This window comes from Rhinatrema bivittatum, chromosome 6 (assembly GCF_901001135.1).
Source record: "Rhinatrema bivittatum chromosome 6, aRhiBiv1.1, whole genome shotgun sequence".
Taxonomy (NCBI): domain Eukaryota; kingdom Metazoa; phylum Chordata; class Amphibia; order Gymnophiona; family Rhinatrematidae; genus Rhinatrema; species Rhinatrema bivittatum.
The window spans coordinates 241,740,576-241,761,898 of record NC_042620.1 but is presented as its reverse complement, the minus strand read 5'-3'; the positions used below and the strand labels follow the sequence as shown (position 1 = coordinate 241,761,898).

General features: G+C 42.8%; 1 protein-coding gene across 1 annotated transcript in view; it reads right to left on the bottom strand.

The window, feature by feature from the left end:
- MBNL3 (muscleblind like splicing regulator 3) overlaps window positions 1-20,105 on the bottom strand; it is a 272,637-nt gene extending 252,532 nt beyond the window's left edge. Inside the window, exon 1 of the mRNA XM_029606676.1 lies at window positions 19,924-20,105. The gene's annotated coding sequence lies outside the window, so the exon portion shown is untranslated. The remainder of the gene's footprint in view (window positions 1-19,923) is intronic.
- Between the last annotated feature and the right edge of the window lie 1,218 nt (window positions 20,106-21,323).

Below are 21,323 nucleotides of genomic sequence, written 5' to 3'. Positions count from 1 at the left end.
AAGCGTGTCTACCTTACTTAAACAAAAGCAATTCCTTTTACAGTACTATTAAGTCAAAATATGAATGGAGTGGGCTACAAACCAGGGAAGCAAGAGTTCAGATCCCAATGCCCCTCCTTGTGACCTTGGACGCGTCTTTTCACCCCTCCCTTGCTTCAGGTACTAAACTTAATATATTACAATTTTCTTTGAAGTGGCTGAAAGGTGGAATATATATAACAAAAAAAAATCTAAATTGTAAATATACATGCCAGTTTTTCAATGTGATAGTCTCAAATAGCCACAAGCAGTTCCATGGAGAACTAATGGAGCCTACTTTCCAGAAGGCATGTGCCTTGGATCTCCCCGCAAAATATTCCTGTCAGGATAAGAAGTTGCCATACTGGGTCAGACTGGGAGTCCATCAAGTTCAGCATCCTGTTTCCAACAGTGGCCAATCCAGGCTGCAAGTACCTGGCAAGTACCCAAACACTAAGTAGATCCCATACAACTAATGCCAGTAATAAGCAATGGCTATTCCCTAAGTCAATTTGAACATAGAAATGATGGCAGAAAAAGACCAATCGGCCCATCCAGTCTGCCCAGCAGGCTCCCCCACTTATCTCTTTCACCGACCACTAAGTTCAGGGCCCTTGTTGGTAACTATTTGATTCAAATTTCCTGCCACCCCCTGCCATTGATGCAGAGAGTAATGTTGGAGTTGCATCAAAGGTGAGCATAAGGCTTAATGGTTACGGGTAGTAACCACTGCATCAAGCAAGTTACCCCGATGCTTGTTTACCTAGACTGCACAGATCAATGCCTTGTTGGATGTTGTCTGAATGTAAATCCTCTTTTCCACATTTCTCCCTCCGTTGAAGCAGAGAGCAAAGCTGTATATGCATTCAAAGTGAAGTATCAGGTTTAATTGGTCAAGGTAGTAACTGCCGCAATAAGCAAGCTACCCCCACGCTTATTTGTTTACCCAGACTGTGTAGTTGGTTGTTGTCTGAATGCAAATCCTCTTTTCCACATTTCCCTTTGCCGTTGAAGCAGAGAGCAATGTTGGAGTTGCATTAAGCATGTGAAGGCTTTTTGAGTGAGGGTAGTAGCCTCCATTCCAGCAAGCCACCCCCATGGCTCTTCTCTTCATTCCCATCCTCTAGCCTTTATGGATCCACAGTGTTTATCCCATGCCCCTTTGAAATCCTTCACAGTTTTAGTCTTCAACACTTCCTCCGGAAGGGCATTCCTGGCATCCACCACCCTTTCCGTGAAGAAATACTTCCTGACATTGGTTCTCTGGAGTTTCAAATCATGACCCCTAGTTCTACCGACTTTTTTTCCAACGGAAAAGGTTTGTTGTTGACCATGGATCATTAAAACCTTTCTAGTATCTGAAAGTCTGTATCATATCACCCCTGCTCCTCCTCTCCTCCAGGGTATACATATTTAGGTTCTTCAATCTCTCCTCATAAGTCATCTTATGAAGACCATCCACCTTTTTGGTCTCCCTTCTCTGGACCGCCTCCATCCTGTCTCTGTCCCTTTGGAGATACGGTCTCCAGAACTGAACACAGTACTCCAGGTGAGGCTTCACCAAGGCCCTGTACAAGGGGATCATCACTTCCTTTCCCAGCATTCTTCTGGCTTTAGCTATCGCCTTGTCACATTGTTTCGCATTTGATTCCACTGTTTACCTTTCTCCACTGAGAAAACTGACCATTTAATCCTCTCGCTGTTTCAGATCTTTTAGCCAGTTTGCAAGCCACAAAAAAGACATTGCCTCCAATCACATAACTTTTTAATTTTCTTAGGAATCTCTCAATGAGCCTTGTCAATATAAATATATAGCAATATAACTACAAATATTAATAAATGCAAACAACATTATACATGTTGAGTGGACATACTTGAACTTGGAACATTTCATGAAGCCTAACTAATACAATAAGAACTGCTTGCCCAGTAGTGGGTAGGTGGGCGGATGCAGTGAACTCAGACCAGCCCCAACCTCTGGCAGGAAAGAGAAAGAGGCTGAGCTGGCCACTGCCTGTGCCTTTTATCCTCCTTTCCAGATTTACATTTGGGACACCAGGTACCATAAGGCTACCTGGAAAACAGAAGCTGGTGACTCCTCTTTCAGCCAGTGGCAGACCTGGAGGACCAACAGATTTGCTAGGTCAGTGCTAGCTGTCTGGATGGCCAGGACCTACATACTGCTGGCCAGGATTTGCTTGACTGGGGTGGGGAGATGGGGAGACGGTTCTCCTTTCTCCTCCGTAGGTCGCTACCATCTATTAGACAAGGCTGAGATACACAGTGTAAACCTATTGTCAGGGTTGTGCATTAAAGCTGCAGCCTTTTTATTATTTCCACTCAAATTTTGGGCTGTGGGTACTTTCTTTGTTTAATGGTGTTTGAGTGGGGTGTGGACCCAGCACGGCTGCCCCTATCACAGGTATTTTGTTTATGTTTTAAATCAGATAGATACATAAAATAACTTTTAACAAGGCTCGTGACAGCACATACACGCTTATATGACTGCGAGCAGATATACACAAGTATTTTCTAACCTGCACATACGATATACGCATATTTTATAAAATACGCGTATCTCTGTCCCGCAACATACACGTGAATACATGCAATGCATTGAAACCATGTATATCAATGCATTGAACGCATGTACTTTTCCTACCTATTTTAAAAATATGCGGATGTATATTTTATGCGCAAAAGTAAAGAGGTACTTACTCGCGTAAGTCCCGGTTTACATGTATAAATCAGTCAATTTTAAAACATGCACACATAAATGAAAATAGCCACTTTACCAATTAATCCACCAGTTTACCCAGTCCTTCTTCAGGTCATTTGAGACCATCCTGGATTTATCAGCCTAAACTCCCCCCAGTTACCCAGACTTCTAAGCCAATCAGTACTACAGAATAAACATGTTTTATATCTCTTAATTAACAGGTGCAAAAGTATACAATTTGGCAAAGATATCAATTTACATGCATAAGAGTTGGTCCCGCAATGGAATATCTCTAGACCACCACTTTTCTATGCATATATACGTGCATGTGAAAGTGAAAAAACATGCTCATTTTCAACTTTCATAAAATATGGAATATGCAAGTATAGGCTACTTGTGCATAAATGCTAATTTTTACAAGCATACAAAGTTTTGAAAATTTGCCCTAATATTTGTAATATTCTATTGCAGCTTTAACATAACGTTCCAAAAAGCTTTGCCAACATTCATAATTAAAAGTGTACTACGGTATGGAAGACTCTGCCACCATCCAATAAGGACAGAAAATACAAGAGGCAATAACTGATGAAAGAGATGAAAACAAGTTGGATGCTGGATTTGTGAAGAAGGTATTGTAAAGGAGAAGCAGTAAAAAAAAAAAAAAGAAATTAAATCATAGGCAGATTACATGATGGGACAGATTTAAAAAAAAAAAAAAAAAATGCAGATGGGTGAAAAGAAGCAGTGGAAGGATGCAAAAGGACCTAGGTCTTGAAGCCTAAAAACTTGAGATCTAATTCCCCCTTTTTATTATCTTTACATTGGCTTCCCATCTCTTTACACATCCAATATAAAATTCTTTGTCTTATTCACAATCTAATTCATAATCCCTCAGCTATATGGCAATGCACTCTCCTCCGGCTTTACCAACCCTCGAGACTGTTATACTCCTCTGTCAAGTGCTTACTCGAGGTCCCAACTCTACGCCTAGCCTGACTAGATCTTACCTGTCATCGAGCCGTCTCTGTTGCAGGCCCTTCAGTATGGAATTCCCCTCCCGATAACCTGAGACTAATCTCCGACAACAAGGACTTCAAGAAACACTTAAAAACCTACCTATTTATTCTTGCTTTCAAATAATCTCCCACGTCTGTATTGCTCCCCCCTTTTCTACTTTTTTTTTTTACTGTTTCTTTTAAATTATGGTGCTTGGGTTTTTTTACTTTATTTTATGTTATTTTGAATATTATGTATATTCAATTTGTAAACCGCTTGGGTCTACTCCTGTTGTTCAAGCGGTATATAAGAGTTTTAAAATGAATAAATAAATAAGACAATGCCATATATATAGGGAAAAAAATCCATGGAAGATCAAAGTCAATAGAGAGGAAGTCATGATGTTCTCCAAGGTTACTGGAAATATAAATGCTAATCTCTTTAGGGAAAGAACTCAATTGTAGCAATCTAAACATACAGGAGGCCTACAGAATGTGGACTTGTGGAAAACATTGGAATATAGAGTTATAGCAATTCAGGAGAAGATGATGCTACAAAGGAGAATTAGAACAGCAGAGCATTCAAATATATGGCAGGTCAGGCACCATTACAAAGACATAACCTAAAGATTGGAGATAAGGAAGAGTGAAAAATTCAGTTGGGGCTCAATTTACTGCAAATGTTTTAAGCTACTAGATGACAAGCAACTCTTGTAAAAGCAAATATTCAGAAGCCACTAGTACAAAAAAGAAATCTTCATTGTAGCTTGAAAACAGAAAGGAGAAACCATCATAGATGTTCCATCTGCCCACAGATGTGCCCATAAACTCCTATTTACTTGCATATATGTGTGCCTGTTGTGTGCTTTGGGCAGCCCTCGGACTGGATATGCTGTTTTGTTTGAGACTAGCACAACTCTGGGCCAGATCGTTGCTGCTGCTATGCAGCTCCCATTACTACTTATGGGAATGACTTTATCAATTCTAACCCCTCCCCCTTTTTTTTTCTATTTAAACTTTAATTAAATCATTTGCATCAAATGAAATATGGAAAATATGATCCCCAACAGGAAAAATTCAATAAAATAAGAAAAATATTTGGTACATCAAATTTTGGGGGAGAAACGAAAAAATAACTAAAAAAAAATAAAGGAAAGAAGAGCTCTTCCAGAGTTGAGAAAAATATGTAGCTTATAAATCTCAAAAGCCCTCATACAGACCCCATATTTAGGTTAAGAACATAAGAATATGCCATACTGGGTCAGACCAATGGTCCATCAAGCCCAGCATCCTGTTTCCAACAGTAGCCAATCCAGGCCATAAGAACCTGGCAAGTACCCAAAAACTAAGTCTAGTCCATGATACCATTTCTAATAATAGCGGTGGTTATTATATAAGTCAACTTAATTAATAGCAGGTAATGGACTTCTCGTCCAAGAACTTATCCAATCCTTTTTTAAACATAGCTATACTAACTGCACTAACCACATCCTCTGGCAACAAATTCCAGAGTTTAATTGTGCGTTGAGTGAAAAAGAACTTTCTCCGATTAGTTTTAAATGTGCCACATGCTAACTTCATGGAGTGCTCCCTACTCTTTCTATTATCCGAAAGAGTAAAATACCAATTCACATCTACCCGTTCTAGACCTCTCATGATTTTAAACAACTCTATCATATCCCCCCTCAGCCATCTCTTCTCCAAGCTGAAAAGTCCTAACCTCTTTAGTCTTTCCTCATAGGGGAGCTGTTCCATTCCCTTTATCATTTTGGTAGCCCTTCTCTGTACCTTCTCCATCGCAATTATATCATGTTCAGGTTCATGTAATCTTATCTAACAGAAAGCGATCGAATTATGATGGATCTAAAAACATAATAGTATTTCGATAAGAAACCAAGCATTTACATGGGTTCTTAAGACCAAATGTCACCCCAATATCTATTACCTTTTGTCTCATCAAAAGAAATTACCTCTGGGCTTGAGCCACCCGCGATAGAGCAGGGAAAACCTGAATTCTTTGTCCACAGGAGGATAGATCTTTAAAGAAAACTTTTTTTTAAAAATTTAAATCTTTATCTTGTTCTATGGAAAAGGAAACAATTAACGTAGTCCTAGTAGGTCGATCATCGATAGAGGCTTCAAGAAATGTGGAAATCCCAGGACTTACAAGAGCCAAATTGTCAAACGCACCCTCCTCACCCCTCACTACTCTCTTCCTAGGAAGGTAGTAGATCTTGGATAAGGTAAGAACATCTTTTTCTGGAATAAGTAAAATATCACAGAAATATTTCTTAAACATTTGGAGATCGATTTTCAAATCGTTGCTCACGCAAAAATGCCCACATACATATGTGGGCCGTGTGGGAGCAACAAGGATTTTAAAAGGCCGCAACTTACGCGGGTATGTACCCATGCACACACCAGAAATAAGGGGGAGGAAAAGAAACATATACATAGAAACATAGAAATGATGAAGAAGACCAAACGGTCCATCCAGTCTGCCCAGCAAGCTTTCACTTTTTTTTTTTCCCCATACTTATCTGTTACCCTTGTCCCTTGTAAGTGACATTTTGGTTCTATTTCCCTTCCACCCCCGCCATCGATCTATTTCCCTTCCACCCCCGCCATCAATCTATTTCCCTTCCACCCCCGCCATCTATCTATTTCCCTTCCACTCCCGCCATCGATGTAGTTAGCAGTGCTGGAGCTGCATCTAAGTGAAGTACCTAGCTAATTGTTTAGGGGTAGTAACCGCCGTCATAGCAAGCTACTCCCACGCATGTTTATCCAGCCAGTGCAACTCAGTCCTTGTTTGTTGTTGTCCAAATATAAAACATCTTTTCATCATTCCCCCTGCCGTTGAAGCAGAGAACTATGTTGGATATCATTGAAAGTGAAGTATCAGGCTTATTTGGTTTGGGGTAGTAACCGCCATATCAAGCAAGCTACTCCCCTGCTTTTTTGTGGATGCAAATCCTTTTTTTTTTCACATTTCCTCTTGCCGTTGAAGCATAGAGCAATTTTGGAGTCGCATTAAGGGGTAGATTTTATAAATTTACGCGAGCGTGTAATTTTGTTCGCGCACCAGGAGCGAACAAAAGTACGCTGGATTTTATAAGATACGCGCGTAGCCGCATGTATCTTATAAAATCCGGGGTCGGTGCGCACAAGGGGGTGCACATTTGTGCAACCTGCGCGCACCGAGCCCGGCGCGCGCTGCCTCTTCCCTCCAAGGCCACTCCGAAATTGGAGCGGCCTCGGAGGGAACTTTCCATCCGCCTCCCCTCACCTTCCCCTCCATTCCCCTACCTAACCCACCCCCCCGGCCCTATCTAAACCCCCCCCCACCTTTGTTGGCAGATTTACACCTGCTTTCAGCAGGCGTAAATCTGCGCGCGCCAGCAGACTGCTGGCGCGCCATCACCCGACCCAGGGGCTGGTCCGGAGGCCTCGACCATGCCCCCGGGCCGGTGCCACGCCCCTGGACCCGCCCCAAACTGCCCCCGGACACGCCCCCTCCTGCCCTTTTACGAAGTCCCGGGACTTACGCTCGTCCCAGGGCTATGTGCGCGCCGGCGCACGAGTGCCCTGCGCGCGTAAATCCGGCCGGATTTACACGTGCAGGGCTTTTAAAATCCGGCCCTAACTGTATGTATGTTTATTGAATAAGGATATTAATCTCCAGGTAGTAGCATCATTCCTGCAAGTCGCCCCCATGCCTCTTCACTTCATTCACATCCTCTAGACTTTATGGATCCACAGTGTTTATCCTATGCCTCTTTGAAATCCTTCACAGTTTTGGTCTTCACCACTTCCTCCGGGACGGGGCATGGGCGTTCCGGGGCAAGGCACACATGCTAGTTTTAAAATGAGTCTCTTCTCTTGCAGGCATAAGCCTAGTTTCAGGAGAATTAAAAAAACTAAAGAGGTCATTCATCAAATCGTGTTAGGGCCCTAACGCCCGCGATAATGCCATAGCGCATGCATACACATCGCGAGATGTGTATGCAAATTCAATAAATGTATTTAAAGGGGAGGAGTTTGGGCGGAGTTTATGAAAATGAAGGGTGTTTAATGTTGCATGTGATTGTGTAACACACATTATCACACGATTTAATGCCGGAAATAACTACACCTTTTTTTCCTGGCGTTATGCCTGAAACGGGATTTGCAATAAAAATCGCAACTCCCCTTTCGGGGAGGGGGGAAGAGAGAGAGAGAGCGAGCCTCTGGAGAGGCTCACATATTAGTCAACCTTTTATACCATTGTAAAAGGCCACTAGTAACTCGAGGTGAGGTTTTGGTGGTAGCCTAGGTTTTGGGGGTCAGTTTTACATGCACAGTCAGAGCAGGGCTGGTGCAAGGGTATTAGGCACCATAGGCAAACCTTACAGCCTAGCACCCCCTTCCCCCACCTCCCCATACACAATTTTAAATTATGCATTTATAACAACATATTTTACATGAAAAATGACATTCTGAGGTAAAATTAATATACACGTTGTTGTGATAATTTCATGCACTGTCGTGATGCGAACAAGAAAACTTTGCATCTTGGAATTCATATGGCCTCATACCTATTGTGATATGTTTCGGCATGGTCCTCCCGTATCAACACAGTATTATCTGCCAACACTCATGAAAAAGAGTACCACAAATATTACACCAGAATCTAAAATATCAATACACCTCCTATCAGGAAAACAGAACAGGCCAAGCTACTACAGATCCCTACAGAAAACCACATGCTAAAAGAATGCTTCATGTCAGTCTTTGCATGCAGAACACAAACCCCCACCAAATACTGAATAAAGCCACATAAAGCATACATAGAAATGTACAGACAAAAACTAAACTGTAAAATGCAACACACCCAATTCTATACAGTGCAACAATGGAAAAACAAAAATGTCACCATTCATCATGAAACAATAAAATCAAGATATAATCATAATAGTAAAATCATACTAAAAATAATTTCAAAACAGCTGATGAATAGAATGTCCAATAATTAAAAACTCATGCAAATTTTGAAAGCTTTACCAAACACCAATAAAATATTTAAAAACAGCAAACACAAACACTGCTCAATAATTAAAATAAGGATAAAAAATATCTCACAATCCATAGCTGGGAACGTTTGATTTTCAGTCTGAGCTTGTCATGGATTAATGAGAGGAGGCGGTGGCTGCGATACAAAGACTTTCTCCTCTCTCTTTTACATACACATGCTCCAACACAGGTATTCTCGCTTACTCAAACATATTCATTCACACATTCGCTCCCTCCCCACATGCTCTCTCACACACACACACATATGCTCTCTCCTCCATATGCTTTCACATACACATATACTTGCTTTCTCTCTCCCCTACATGCTCTCTCTCTCTCTCACACACACACACACACACATGTTCTCTCTCCCCCTCATGCTCTCACAAACACATACTCTTTTTCCCCCCACATGCTCTCTCTCCCCATATACTCTCATATACATGTGCACTCACACATGCTCACACGCATATATATTTTTTACTCTCCATCCTAGGTGTAGGCAGCAGCAGCAGCTTTCTTCTTGAACTTCCATGGCATCAGGAGGCCTCCACTGTCTTCCTCATTCAGCAGAGATGCTGCCTCTTTTCTGCAGCGCGCCCAGCCAATCGCTGCCTCTCTCCTGCCGTGCAGCCTGGCTGATTGGTGCCTCTCTCCTGCTGCGTAGCCTGGCCAATCGCTGCCTCTCTCTCCTGCGCAGCCCGGTCGATCGCTGCCTCTCTTCAGCCCCACAGTCCGACCGATCCTGCCTCTCTCCTACCGTGTGGCTGGCTGATGCTGCAATTGACCCTCTCAGTCTTTTCTTCTGGCCACTCGTTCCAGCTATGATGATTGGGCATCCTTCTTCCTGCCCATGCGGGCCCACAACACATTTCCTCTTCTGGTCCTCGAGGGCTAGAAGAAGGAGGTCCAATTGCCTAGGTCAGTGGTTCTCAACCTTTTTTCTGTCAGGACACACCTGATAGATGGTCCTCACATGCAAGACACACTGAACACATGACAGTCACAGGCTAACCCCACCCCAGACCCTCTGTAATGGGTATAAAGCAGAACTAGAACATTTGCCGTACAACTCACCATACAAAAAAAATATTCTGGTGTTATCTCAATAACAGCAACACAAACCCACCCCAACCCTTCAGATTTAATTATTTACAATCCCCCACCCTCTCCAACCCCCCCAAATCTTGTCTAAAGTCCATGGTGGTCCAGCAGGGATCCCAGGAGCGATCTCCCACTCTCGGGCCGTCGGCTGCCAGTAAAAAAATGGCGCTGGTGGCCCTTTGCCCTTACCATGTGACAGGGGCTATCGGTGCCATTGTCACATGGTAGAAGCAATGGATGGCCTGGTCTCCGGCAGCGGCTAGCAGCGCCGGTCTTCATTTCTTCGGCCCCCGCCGGCCTGGTCTCTGTTTAACTTAACTGTTTATGTATGTTTTATTGTAAACCGATGTGATATATATTTTGAATGTCAGTATATAAAAACAAATAAATAAATAGACAAAGATGAGATTTGTACAATGTACTCTGGACCTAGTTTGATGCACTCTCTACCTAGCTGCTATCAAGCTAGGTCAAGCGTTCAATGTATAGATTTCATCTTTGTGTACCTTTCATCATTCCAAATCACATAAAATCTTCACTGATGTCTACTGTGCTGTTCATACCTCAGACTGTGGATGTAAAACTGACCCCCAAAACCTAGGCCACCACCAAAACCTCACCCTGAGTTACTAGTTATCCCTCTTACAGTAGTATAAATTGTTTGCTTATAGGAGAGCCTTGGAAAGAGTCAGTCTCTCTCTCTCTCTCTGGCACTTCTCAGCTCACATTCTTATTTTTCTGTATATTCTCCAGTGCTTCCAATTGATTGTGAATTAACAAACTACCCTTGATATGGGAAACAGATGCACGCTGCAAAGTAGCAATTTGGAAATAAGAACAGCAAAAGAACCTTCAAGACTTAAAAGTCTTATGATCTTCCATCTTAGATCTAGTTTCACCTGAGAAATTGCAAAGTTGAACAAGTGGTTGGGATACATTTTTCTCCATCTTAGCCACCAATCTCCAAACATCTAATAAAGGTGACTTTAGCAGGTTCCTAAATCTCACCTGAAACAACTTCAGGAGGGGGGAACTACTGATGGAAGGGGAATGCCCTTAACTCACCTGTTGAAGACTCACAAGCCCAGTCTCAACAGCATTCACCACCAGATGTCTTTCTGCAGCCTGCGTAGGACTCTCGGCAGGCAAAGAGGTATTAAGTGACTGAGAATCAGTAAAAAAACAAAATAAAACCTGACTTACAGGTGCCTGTTTTCTATCTTGGGCAACCCTGGGGGAAAAATTCTTGCTCAGACTCTGAGAGAATCCTGAAGACGAGTTCTCACTGCTCCCATCCACAGTGGGCAATGGAGAGAAGTGAAAGACAGGCTCATCCATAGGCCCTCGAGTAGCAACCTTCTTTGGTGATGAAGCCCAAACTTTGACTTTTCTTTTTATAATTGGACACCCCCTACCCCCACCCCAGTCCGCTACTTTTTGTCTTAGTTCCATTTCCCTTTTTCTAAAACATCTCCAGTTATCCATCCTCTCTTGCCCTCCTCTCACCTAGGACAGCAGGGATTGGTTACTCATACCCTTTATAACCAGCCATTTTGTGATTTAAGGTGTGGCTTGTTTCATTTTACAGGAGACACCAGAGAGTCAAGATGTAGGATTTTTTTCCCTCCCTGCTGAGGGAGGGAAAAAAGAGTACAAAAAAAAGAGTACAAAAAAAAGGAGTACAAAAAAGGGGAAACCTGATGAGGCCTCCTGCCTCATCAGGTTTCCCCATTTTTGTACGGGCTTGACTTCTGCGCACATCCTACCAGAGGATCCTTATGTATGTGGTTCAGTACGATTGAGTTTTGCTGGATTTCTCTTTGGGGCAAAAGGGCTCTCAAGCCAGAAGACTGAAGATCTATGAGCACCCACTCTACTCCCTAGGTGGGCAGGACCGGTGACAGATCTTTCCGAGTGAGAGTTTTGATGGCTGTATCCTTTTTTTCAAGAAATAAAATACACTCTTTTGTTGTGAAGGGGTTTTTTAAGCCATCCCTCTTCACCGGGAGCCTGGCTGGATCAGCACGTTCCCACCCAAAATCTTTTCAACCCGAAGAGTCATCCTTTCAGATCAGCTCAATAGAGTCAAGCTGGGTAGGAGTCAGCTAGCCAGAGCAGCCCCAGGGGTTATAAACGGGATTGTGTGTCCTTGGGACTGAACACCCAAGGTAAGGGTTACATTTTCTTCCCCATTCAGCTCAGAAAGGTGCACAGCTTCAGTTGCGTGCCACACGGCCCCAGGCTTAAATAACAGAAGTTGCAGATGCCTGGTGTCAGTGGCAATCTGGGGAAAGGGGGTGTCCCGTGCTGACTAAAACAACACTCTTGGCCAAGTCCCACCACCTTCAAAGTCTCTCTCTTGGGTTTCCCAAACTCTCCTTCTGCTCCCAAGCTCTCACCGCAGGACCCCGGGCTAATAAATAGCAGAAGTCACAGATGAATGTTGTCAGCAGCAGTCTGGGAAGAGGGGGAGCAGCAAAGTCTCACATTGCCCCGTACTGAATAAACCAAGTCTCACTACCTTCAGCTTCTCGAGTTAACCAAACTCTCCTTCTGCACCCCCCCCCCCCCCTCCCAATATTAAAACCCTTTTACACTTGGGGAAATTAGGAAAGCTGGCTGTAATAAATCCTGTTCTCTTATTCTAACACATAACACCATTTCATGTCATGATTTTATAAACTTCCATCATATCCCGCCTCAGCCATCTCTCCTCCAAGCTGAACAGTCCTAACCTCTTTAGTCTTTCCTCAAATGGGGGCCATTCCATGCTCTTTATCATTTTGGTTGTCCTTCTCTGTACCTTCTGCAGTATCTTTTTTAAAATGTGGTGAACAGAATTACAAACAGAATTCAAGGTGCGGTCTCACCATGGAGCGATACAGAGGCATTATGACATTTTCCGTTTTATTCACCATTCCCTTTCTAATAATTCCCAACATTCTGTTTGCTTTTCTGACTGCCACAACACACTGAACCGACGATTTCAATGTGTTATCCACTATGATGCCTAGATCTCTTTCTTGGGTGGTAACTCCTAATATGGAACCTAATATTTTGTAACTACAGCAAGGGTTATTTTTCCCTATGTGCAACACCTTGCACTTGTCCATATTAAATTTCATCTGCCATTTGGATGCCCAATCTTCCAGTATTGCAAAGTCCTCCTGCAATTTATAATAAAGCTGATAATGTATTACACAATTCATAGCAGGATCCAACTGAAAAGCATACATAAAGGAAATTTTTATAGATTTCCTAAGATACACAGGACCTCTGAAAAGTGCAATGTGATTATTTGTTTTCTGCCACATTCATTGATCATATATCCGCCAGAAATTTTTCTAAGTCCAAACCTTAGAAGAATAAACCCCTAAGGGATTGAGGAAGAACACTAGGTTGAGGATTAAATAAGTAAGTATAACGTTGTTATTGGTTACTGCAGAAAAACAACTTGATTTAGTTAGAGTGTGGGCGAAGGGCAAGGTGATATCTGGGTATGTGAGGTTAAAAGAGAATAATCTACAGAGTTATTCAAGACCTGATTAGCATAGTGAAGCCATGGGTGAGCAACATATGATTTGCACAGCTCACCTTGCCTTTATTGTCTTCTTATCAATGCTGTACATCAAAGAGGAACAATCCCTTCATGAATAACCCATGCCTGTTTTTTACCACTCTGATGCTTCAATCTCCACTTCACTGTGTCCTAGGATAGGTTGGCTTGACAACTATAAATCAGCGTTTCCCAACCCAGTCCTGAAGGCACACCTAACCAGTCTGGTTTTCAGGGTAGCCACAATGGATTTGCATGTGTTAATTTGCATACATTGGGTCTCCATTGTATGCATATTCATTATAGATATCCTGCTTACCTGAGTCAGGTGTGCCTCCAGCACAGGGCTGAGAACCACTACTAAGAGATATTGACAGGATTTTTCAGACATCAGGAGACACTGCTTATGCGATAAGATTCTGTGTGTCTGGGGCGATTTCCTTCACTTTGGGAGTAAGATTTCTACATAGCAGATCTGTGTTTCTGAACTGTAGTAAGTTGCTTTGAAGAAACCAGAAAACATTATGGAAGGCAAGTTGACTTGCCATTTGCTGTTACAAACATAAATTACATTTTTTTTATTGTACATTTTGTAAAAGTTAAAGAAAAAAAATGATTCAATTTTGTTATTGTTACACAGTTTTGAGGGCTGCAAGCAAAATGAATCCATTTCATGGTTCATGCTGGGATATAGCATGTTTCAGCAAATGGTTTGACTGGTTACATTATTTTTCTCCCCATAATATTATTCATCTAACTCAAAAATAGCAAAGAGAAGACATATCAGTTACAAAATAGAAGCAAACAATATAGCCACTCTGGATATTTTGTATTATATATATATATATATATATATAACAATTTATATATATAAAACCCTCCTCAGATTTAATGTAAAGTTTTCAGATTTGTATCTAAATTCTTTGCATCCACTTTTTCTCAGTCGTTCTGTATCTCTTTGCCTTTAATTCTGTAGCATCAGTGTCTTCTACTCCATTGTCCTCATTTGCTATTCAAACAGCTCATCGTTAGATGGACTCTTTTTGGGCTGGGATATCTTGTGTTCAAAAGTAAAAAGCTCTCTCAGCTGGCCCGGTGACTCGTTTGATAAGCCCTGTGCATTGCCATGTGGAAGATCTCCAGGTCAATCCCCGGGTTAGGTCTTCTGCTTCCCAGGTTGGACAGGATTGTCGTGGAGACAATGATCACAGTTCCCAGGGAGGAGGAAGTCATGGTCATTGCCTAAGGGTGATACGTAGTGGCTGGATTCAGGGCCCAGGTTTGTCACTGCAATGACTGCCCTGAATTGCATGATTATGAATAAAGGCACATGGCAACAGGATCCTAGGCCCTGGTTCCTACTGAAGTAAAGAGAAGCAGGAGGAAACTGCTGAGTCTATAAAATATAAATCTCTCTCTTGACCTAGAAACTCTTGACATTAGTAAGTGTATTTCCTTTGTTCCAGATAGAATATTTGTCACAGTTGTTGCTTTAGCAGCAGTCGTTCCTGCTCATGGCAGGTTTCAAATCTTTCTTGAATAGAAGGATAAACCTTGCAAACAGTAAGAAAACTGAATTTTTTCCCCCCCTAAATCAGCCTCCATTTTAGGAAGAAAGTTCAATTTCACATTAACTAACTTAGGGGCCGATGCAATAATGTTCGCGGAAAGCGACATTTCAGCGCCCGCTTTCTTAACGCACGCATGCGCACGCAAGGGGGGTGCTATGCAATATGTAAATTAGGGGGTCGCGCTAGGAAGGAGGCGTTAGGGTCACTTGTGCGACCTTAGCGCCTCCTTGCTAACGCGACCCACCGCGGCTGCCGGTTATGAAGACCGACGCCGGTAAACTCAGGCCTCGGTTTTCATAACCTGCCTGTCTGCCAGTAATGAAAACGGCCGGCCATTTCCATTACTGGCAGACGGCCGGTTATGAAAACCGAGGCCGAGTTTACCGGCGTCGGTCTTCATAACTCGGCGGTCTGCCGAGTTATTTTATTTTAAAAAAGAAGTACAGAAAAGCGATAAATGTGCGTCTCAGATGCACATTTATCTTTTTGCATGCGGAGTGAATGAGTAATAGGCTCATTCACATGCATTTGCATGTGATGAACGCTATCTCATTCGCTCCGCGTCGGACGCACATTAAGTAGGTGCTAATTCCCCTATTACATTAGTGGGTGGATTAGCGCCTATTTATCCTGCGTCCGACTGCGGGTTATACAGTGCACTGCATTGCATCTGCCCCTTATAAACCAGAAAATAGCTTTGTTGCTTTCTTCTTGTTCTACTCCTGACAGCCAGAAGGGTGCCATTACTAAAGGTTCAAATTGATGTGGGAGCCATGATTATTTAAAAAAACCAAAACAAAACAAACAAAAAAAGAGAGGACAAGGGTCTGCTGTCCATTTTCTTGGCATCCCGCTAATTCATTTTAAACTGTGCTTATTTCTAAAATGGAAGTGCTTTAAAAAGCTACAGTATTCCAGCGGATCTGACTCCTGAGAGAAGGCTGACTTCCTATTCATAACGACCTTTTGCTGCATAGAGGAGGCACTATTGTCTTCAGTCTGTGCTGCTCTCCTGCTCATGCTACTCCTGTAATGTTTGTCATGCAAACACCCCCCTTCAATGTGAGCTTCAAATGCAGAAGTCATATAATCAAATTTACCCTTTGATTTTTTTTTCTTTTTACAGCTAACAGAGATGGTCCCAAAAAAAAAAAAAAAATCACAAGCATGCATGACTTTTGTCTTGCATTCCCCAATTTCCGGGGTTATTTTTTGCCATGGCTGATCATGATCCACTGAATTAAACTTTACCTGAAGGCAAATACAAGGATTATGGTTGGGGTTTGCCATTGTAATCTGTGACTGCAATTTTCAACTCATCCAAAACAGATAAAGATGTATATTTTAAATCTGTAGGGAATGCCAGATTAGGATACTTGTCTGGTTTTCAACTTATCCCAAAGGAATAGGGACATGAAGTCATTCACCCAAGGTTAAACGGGGTCAGTAGCAATGGGAAGTCTTGCATTTATTCCCCTGACTTTTCCTAAATCACATCCATTGCTCTGAAAACTAGACCACTCAACCAATTTAGACAAGTGCACTTTAGGAACGAAACGAGCACTCCCTGAACTTGTCAGAAAATCACACTTCTCACCTTTTTAAGCAGTGTCAATCTGGACAACTGATTATATCTTTGGAAATCTGCAAGTTTAAAACTATCCTTGAGTCTATGACTAGTCAGTTGTGGTAATTATTTTGTCATTTAGTGTTGTATATTTTTAAACAAGGTACAATGTAACAAAGGATCATTAAACATATAAAACATTTGTTTCTTCTTTTTTATTCAACCTCTTTTTTTTCCCTTCCTGCTGGCTGGGACCAGTCTGGAAGCAGGTAGAAGTGAGATACTGCAATGCACCTATTGTATCTAGCTGACTAAGGGTCCGTTTACTCCTAGGTGCACAATAGAAGAAAACCTTTAGTGTGTAGGTTCCTAAGTGAAAAAAACAAATAGACATCGAGCCTATCTAGTCTGCCCAATTTGTAATCTTGTTGCAATACTGTAGACCCCCACTTGATCTCTGGATTCACCTTCACTAGCTCACAGCCATAGATCCTCTATGCTTATCCTATGCTTCCAAACAGTTTTCTTAAGGGAACTGACTTGCCACCCATAGATAACTCTGTTATCTTGCTTAAAGCATATCAGCAGCATTGCGTAAGGCAAACATCTTAGTGTGTACAGTATGTACAATGATTAACACAGTTCTACAATACCATTCATGCAGGAAGTAAAGCTACAAGCTGACTGTATGTGACTGTTGACTGTCATAAAGCAATTCTTTCTGAAGGTACAAGAAACCAATAACTACAAGGTAGGTGCAAAGCTTGCAACATATGCCCCACAAACAGGCCGATACTGTAAAGTGAGCGGGAAAACAGGCGCTCAGTGTTCAGCACCCACTTTCCCAATGCATGTCCAGCCACCTCTCCTGGGCATGCAATACTGTATTTAAATAAGGGGTCATGCTAAAAAGCAGGAGCTAGGGACAATAGCGCACCCCTAGCACCTCCTTAGCAGCAGAAACCTAGGAGAGGTGGCTGTCAGAGGGTTCGGAAAACGGACGCTCAATTTTACTAGCATCCGTTTTCCAAACCCGCTGACTGTCGCAGGCTAGGAAAATGGATGCTCGTAAAATTGAGCATTTGTTTCCCCAACCTGACCTGCCTACACCTTTTTTTTAATGTAAAAAAAAATTTTTTTTAACCTTTTTTGGTTCCCTTCGACTTAATATCACTAGGATATTAAGCTACCTGGCACGCACACATGGACACGCGATTTTATAACATGCGTGCGCTAGTGCGTGCATGTTATAAAATCGGGGATCGGCGCGCACAAGGGGGTGAACATTTGTGCAACCTGCGCGCGCCGACGCCCGCAACCTTCTGCAGATCCCTCCCAGGCCACTCCAATTTAGGAGCGGCCTGGGAGGGAACTTCGCTACCCCCCTCTATTAACCTTGCTACCCCTTCCCGCCCCCTAGCCCTATCCAAAACCCCCCAAATCCTTGTCTTACCTGATGCACCTGCTTTGAGCAGGTGCAGGTTGCGCACGCTGGCACCCTGCCGGCACGCGATCCCTCGACACAGTGGCAAATGGCTGCTGTGCTGGGCATCTCTAGCCCCCCCCCCTGGACCGCCCCTTTAAGCAACCCCAGGACTTATACGCATCCCGGGGATTTATGCGCATGGCCGGGCACCTCTAGCCCCGCCCCCAGACCTCGCCTTCTCCCCCCGGACCGCCCTTTAAGCAACCCAGGGACTTACACACATCCCGGGGGTTTACGCACATGGCCGGGCCTTTGAAAATAGGCCTGGCCATGTGCGTAGGTCTTTTAAAATCGGGCCCAAAATGTGCAGATTGAGCGCACATTTTTTTAATGGTATCTGGGGCGAATTACTAATAGCCTCATTACCATGCATTTGCATGTGGTGAGCGCTATTAGTTTTGGGAGGGGGGTTTGGACGAGCATTATGGATGCGCTAAACCCCTTATATAAGGGGTTGTGGATGCATGTCCAAAACGCACGTCCAACAGCGTGTTAAACACTGCGCTCAGCTCAGCGCACTTTGCAATATCAGCCTGATTGAGAGGCTAAAGAAATTCAAACTGTACTGCCCAGAGAAGAGACGGGGGGAGGGGAGGGGAGGGGTTTATGATGGAAATATTCGATGTAAACTACAAGATGTTAGCATTTCCCACTGATAAAATTCAAGGGGAAAGGTTTATGATATAAAGCTGAAAGATGATAGGTCCATAGGAAATGTGAAGAAATGATTCTTCATTTGAAAGGGCAGTGAATGCTTGGAATGGGCTCCCAGAAGGCTGGCACAGTAGGCAGGGGTCAATTGGGTAGACGGGGTGAGCCAAGTTGTCCTTATCTACTCAAACTACTATGTAGCTACAATAATAACATTTTTGTGTTAACCTATAAGTACAGTTAGACAATATGTGTCCCTTGTATTATTGAGCTAACAGAGGAGTTTAAAATGGATTGCAACCATTAAGCCTTCAACAAAGTGCCTCATAATACACCCAGGATCAATAATGCATGCCTTGATTGTGTGTTATTGTTTAAGCAGTACATTCTCAACAGTGCACCCTCTAAAACGGGAAAATCCCGGGCTTATCCATCCAGTGCCACCATCACTGTGCACTGTGTAGATCGCAGCAGGCGGTGCTTTATCAGCGCCTTGTGTGGCATGTGACGGCGCTAACCTGGCACAGACTGTTACCTCATTCTAAATACAGGCTCGAATCACATGCTCAACCTGCCCTACAACTTCAGTGTTCCTGATATGCCCACTAGTCCAAATGTCCCTGATTTACTAATCAGGTTCCAGTTTTCACATCCACACATATTTATTATGCCGCAAGAAAAAAAAAACAACCTTCACTGCATATGGCTGGAGTAAAGCTGCACAATATCCACGCAGGAAATCTTTGTTGTATTATAGCGGGAATAAATGTGCCAAAGTCAGCTGCGGGTACCATTGAGAGCTGTAAACTCTGTGGCATTCACGGCAGTGCACCATTTTGTTCCTGATCGGCACGTGTGAGAGTGAATCAGATACTATGTACCTTGATTTCTTTATTAATCTCACAGAGAAAAATGTAGTTCCCACCTTGAAGGGGCACGGGAAATTTTCAGTTGGAGAATCTGTATACCTATATTTATCTATTTCTATATCGATGTGATGCAATTTACTCGAAAGGTAGGGTAAGGCACTTTACCTGTCACGATCCACCATCGTTTTTATTTTCAGAAGCAGTTAATCCAAAAAATAAAAAAAAATGACTTGTGTTGCCTTTCATAATTAGACCCTGCCCGCTGCTCCAACCAGAACACAATTCAGTAACTTACTTTTAATCCGAAATGGATTCATTAAGCACTGATTTCTCACCCTGATGTGTTTGGAAAATTATGCTCATCCCCGAAGAGTGTTTCAGAACACAGCGCGCAACAGCAAGGACTCCCCTGTGCACAAGGAATTTCACAATCAGCTCTGCTCAAATAATGGTGTGTGCTTCGCCGTGCTTGTTAAACAGGCAGCCGTCCCTACAGTGATTCAGCAAAGAATGGCGTGGCATCCTGGCCACGGGCACACCTCCTACCAACCACCGTACCAACGGGGCACAGCCAAAACGGAAAAAAAAAAAAAAAGTTGCTCCCACCCTGGTCCCGGCTACCCATTGTGCTAAAAGAAATGCACCTATCTGACCATCCAGGCAGGGGTCACTACGATTTCTCTCGGGAAGGTCACGAGAAACAAAAGCTTTTGTTGCCCTCTCTCTCTCTCTCTCTCTCGCATACAACACAGGACCACTCCATAGTAAACATTCTCCTATCCAGACTGAGGTTCTTTGTTTCTAGGCAGACTACGGTGCAGTGCCAAGAACGAAACAGCTGCGCATGTCCCTTACTGTGTGTGTGAAAAAAAAAAGAAAAGAAAATCCCCTTCTTCCTTTAGTTACTGTAACATCAACCCACCGAGTAGTTTGTGCTTTATTCCCCTAAAGTCGAAGAGTGCAAAAAATGACTCTGCAAAACAGGCTCACATTGTGCCGCTGGAGATCTAGCAGGCCACGGATGATACAGAAACTCCAGAGACAGTGCTTCAGACGTTTTTAAAAATGAAAATCAAATACTCAGCAGAAATAAAAGAAAACCTGCAGTGCCCTTACTCATCGCAGGGACAGGAGGTCTAAAGAATGACAGGCATATGTGAAGCAAGAGCTAATTTATTTTCTGCACAAGTCGTTTAAAAGAAGCAAAGAGCAAACATTTGCTTTAATTACAGTAGAAGTTCAAATTTGTCTTAAAACAGGGGCAAGCTGTAACAAATAAGAAATTGAATGCTGATGGTGAGACCTTTTGATGCCGTTTCCTAACCAACAATTTCATAAATTCTTTAAAATAAAAAAAACAAAAAACTGAGGAGAACGCATATTTTTTTTTCCTGTTAGCAGACTAAGCACGTTGATGTGCCCCACTGATTTATGCTCTGCACAACCGAACCGTAAAATAGAATTGAAAGCTGCAGAAAGAGCCCATAAACTGCACATCAGCCTTAAAAAAACAGAAAAAAAGCCTTTCATAGCAGTCTTCATACTGCTTTCCCACCCTCCAATGTTAAATTCCTATGAGAGAGAGCTTAGGGATTGTTTAAAGGAAAGAGCATAAAATCTAGCTCATCAAGCACAGAGAAAGGCAGTAGGTTTGGCAAGCTTTAAATACTGTGTACTAAAACCTAAAATAGAGAGACACATGCTGCAAGCAAAAAGGCAGTAGACACTGTATTTA